Source organism: Trypanosoma cruzi, genomic scaffold, assembly GCF_000209065.1.
Source record: "Trypanosoma cruzi strain CL Brener 1047053516869 genomic scaffold, whole genome shotgun sequence".
NCBI classification, from domain to species: Eukaryota; Euglenozoa; class Kinetoplastea; order Trypanosomatida; family Trypanosomatidae; genus Trypanosoma; species Trypanosoma cruzi.
In genome coordinates this window covers 21,465-25,563 of record NW_001849196.1, presented here as the reverse complement: position 1 = coordinate 25,563, position 4,099 = coordinate 21,465, and the positions used below count along the sequence as shown (strand labels likewise).

Here is a 4,099-nt window from a genome sequence, read left to right as displayed (position 1 = left end):
GTGACTGCGGTCCCCTGCGCAGCAGTGGTGGTGTGTGGAGGAGAGTGTTGACCCGCGGCGTGAGGGTGGGATCGTGCCTCCTTTTCTCTTTGTTCCTTCCCTTTTGTGAAGGTGTGCACTTATTTTTGGTGTCGGTGATGGGGCAAACAGACAGACACAGTGAATAAAGCAAAATAAAAAGGGCGATAGTGTGGCGGTGTTGGGGCTGGTTGCAGGCCTCGGCTGCTTCACCGACAGGCGTTGCAGCGCGGCTGCATTGCGCACCGACCACCCGCCGTGCGAGTGCCACGCCCAACGCCATTGGGACAGCGGGACGAAACAGCCGCGAGTGTCCTTTGGAGCCAGCGGCACCTGCAGGCCGCAGTTGGGCGGTGCGAGTGGGATGCTTCACCGCACGGGTGTTGTGATGGCACCTCGCCGTGGCTCTTGTGATGGTTCCGACGCTGCGGCTCGACATGTGGCGGGGAGTAAAGTGTGGCCGCAGTGGACCATGAGCAGCACCAACATGAGGCTGAGTGATTTCCTTTTGAATTAGGTTGGCGGCAGGGCGGCCGTTGATGAAAGACTACAACGTGACGATGGAGGTATTTGTTCAGGAGCCGGATGATTACGTACACGACCAGCGGCCTCTTGAAGAAATTCTTAACTTGACTGCGCACCAAGCGCTGGAGGCCATTACTAGGCCTCTTCACGAAGGTGTGCTCTCTCTCGGGCAACGTAGGGACTATGAAAGAAAGCATACGATCACTCCTGCTGCAAGGGGAAAACCAAACGGAGTACTCACGCAGGTACTGACAGAAGCGAGGCGGGAGGCAGAGGAAAGGCTAAGACGAACGCAATAAATGAAGTTTACCATTTGCACTAATATCGAAGAGGTACTGTTTAAGGGAAGAGCTCGCGTCAACGTAATGAAGCTGAACGACTTTCTTACGATGGAACCGGACGGCAGGGGCATTGTGGACACCAATCGGGATGTCATGCTGGAGGAGTTTTTCAGGGACCCCACGAAGTATATCCGTGATAAAGGAGCACTGAACGAGATACAGGCATCAGGTCATTGTTTGAGTATGAGGCGAGCTGTAAAGGGTGAAGTGGTCTTCGACGAGGATATATGCAGGCTATGCGATAAGGGTGTCGACAATCCACCGGGGCGGTCATTGGCTGCTGCGGAGGTAAAAGCAACTGTTCATAACTCCACTAAACATTTCTTGGATGCAGCTGCCGAGGAGGCGAGGAACCCAACGACGACGAGCGCACCGGAGAAACTGGAGGGAGTGTACGAGTCTGTGCACAATGCGGGGCGGAGCCATGCGGTGGAACTTCCGGACGGCGTGGAGCGAAAGAAAACGGGGACGGGAATGGGGGTGCGTGAGGGGAGGCCAGAACAGTCATGGTCGTACAGGGAAGCTGACGACGCTATCGAAGAGAATGATGCTGTGCAGCAATGTGGTGCAGCACCTCCCGTGTTGATGGTGCTTGCCTCGGAGAAGGGATGGCCGCACTCGTGGCATACGATACAGGATCTTCCCAAGGACGTTTTTGTGAACTGTGAGGTGGATCGAGTGTGGCAGATCGTCAAGGGCGATGTAACCGCGTGGCTCAGCCCTCACGGTGGGACCGACTTTGAGCCCAAGCGACGTGTGTTGATTGGGACGCCCGGGATCGGGAAGTCGGTGGCTGCCGGCTCGTACCTCCTCTACCAGCCGCTGCACTGCGATGCCAAGAAACTCCAAGTGGTTGCGTACGTTATTGGGAACCAACCATTTCTGTTTGGCAAAATTGCAAAAAAGGTGTCAGTGTACACGGGTGAGGCCAGTATCCTCCGTATTGTAGATGGCTTGCCCGACAGTGGTTTTAAGGGGCATATTATCTACGAAGTGGAATTTAAGGGTCATCAACCGGCTGTTGGTTTGCCTTGCAAGGGATGGGGCATGATTGTGGTGACACCACCAAAAAAAAACAACTTCTGTTTGTGGGCAAGGCAAACAGGAGCGGAAGAATTCATAATTAATTCTCTCGAAGAAAATAATGTAAAGGAAATGTGCGCTTGGATGAAGCGTATCAGATTCCGCAGGAGCAAGCTGAATACTGGAAGGAGGTGACTGGTCGCATGAATAAAGTGGGACCAATTCTCCGCTCCATCTTTGATAAACAGGCATATGATGACCGCATTAAAGCGTGTCAACAAGCCGTGGATGGGATGAACGCTTCGAAATTCGGGCGTTACTTGAGTATTGGATATTGTTACTCGTCTAATGACAGCGAATTGTCTCGAAAGCCTGTGAGGGTTGTCCGAGTACGACGAGGAAACAGCATTGAGTCGCCTCTGACTGTACTGATATCTCCCCATCTCGAACGTGAAACATTGTCCAGGTTGGAGAATGAAATGAAGCAGTCCGAGTTTATTTCTCTTTTATTGAGGTTCTGGGATTATGTCCCACCATATATTATTGAAAAGTATGCCGTATCCGCATTTTTGAATGAGGATTTCCTGCGTGCGATAAGACCTAAAATTGAGGAACTGAGGCCACGAGGACGACGTGAGCCACACAGCTGTGCGCTGAAAGAGCACTCAGACACGAGCTTCGCCAGAAAAGAGGTTCTATCGCCACTGGAATGCCTTTCCAATCCGGTTGCTATGGACCACTGGGTGCTGTATGAGCCTAAAGTCCAAACCTTTCCGCTGGTGGACGGCTTTTACTTTGTGGACTCTAATCCAATGACGCTGGTTGGGCTGCGGATGGCTACGGCGGGTGGACACCACACCACCGCCAGCACTGTGGGGCAATTCACTGAGTGCCTGGCGGCATATTTTGAGGGTTGGGAGGAATTGTCCCGAGACATGTCGTGGGAGATTATTTATTTGCAGCAGGCAGCCAGCACGCCGATGAACGACTGGCGGAGATGTGATGTCGTCAATTCCAATAATGTGAGCGACGATGAAAGCCGTGAAATAGCGGTGTTCTGTAGGAAAAGGGTGCGCCAGTACCCAGTGTCAATACCATCCGGAGGTATTAGAAGAGACGAGGCTTTCCGAAGTGATGAATAACCACAGAAATGAGAAAATAAATTAGGGAGGGGAAGGGGTGCTTTGGTTTTTGGTATGAAATACTAGGGGTTGTTCCATATGTTTTTGGATAGTTGTGTGTGTATACGGTGCGTAATCGGAGAATTGCTCTTTCATGAGAGAATCATTGCGGCCAGTGGTGTCGCAGTACTACCGCATTTTCAATTTTCTTTTCTTCTATTGTGTTCGAAGGCCCATCACTAACAGAAGCATTCTTAAGGGATGGACGAAGAATAATTTCTATTGAGGAAATGGTGCACTCCGTGTGATCGCATGGAATGAGGCGCCGCATACCATTGAGTGCTGATGGCATCCACAGGCGTTCGGGCCACCCGCGTCGTGCCGGAGTAAATTGCAGCACTTTGAGGTCCGTGACACGTGTTACCGCGGTACGGGCAATACGGTTTGTCTGGGAAAACACGCATAAAACAACAGAAGCACATTTGTGAGTGCTGCGGCAAATTGGCGCGGATGCTCTTTTTATTGAGAATGGACAATGAGGTGGTGCGCCCTGCGTCTGCTGCTTGCAATCCCACAGGCACGTGTTTAAAATGGAGCCCGTTGTTTTGCGAAAAGAGCTCCGTGCGGCAACGCGGCAGAGGAACACGGTTGGCGGTGGCAAGAGTTCTTCCCGGAACGGCAATGGACTGCAGGGTTCCCAGAGTCGGTCGCTCGCCGAGGCGGTAACGGCGTTCAGGGATTGCCCCGAGGCTGCTTCTTAATGGCGTCGTGATTGTTGACGGCAAATTGGTGATTAGAGAGAGTGTGTGGTACCGTGTGATTTCTCTCAGTGGCAGTTGTTGGAGTGATGCACGTGTGTTTGCCTCACAGCTGTGGTGTTATGGATCTTTATTTTACGTTATTTGATGGTGTGGGAGTGAACAGAGACGTGATGCAACCATGAGCCGTACAGGCGTGGTGGACACCGTTACATGAGCCTGTGGGGGATCCGAGTAAATCCAAGTGTACTATGCGGTTTGGGTCTACAAGGAAGGAAGAAACAGTTGGTGGCTGAGGAGAGCTGCAATGCAC

The 4,099-nt window shown here is 52.1% G+C and overlaps 1 pseudogene, besides 1 other annotated feature; it reads left to right on the top strand.

Annotated features, from left to right (window-relative positions):
- Positions 1 to 4,099: part of a sequence feature (areas not merged during assembly with more than two copies in the genome that could not be assigned to a particular haplotype) that runs on past the window's edge.
- On the top strand, positions 324 to 3,080 carry Tc00.1047053508483.40 (annotated as a pseudogene).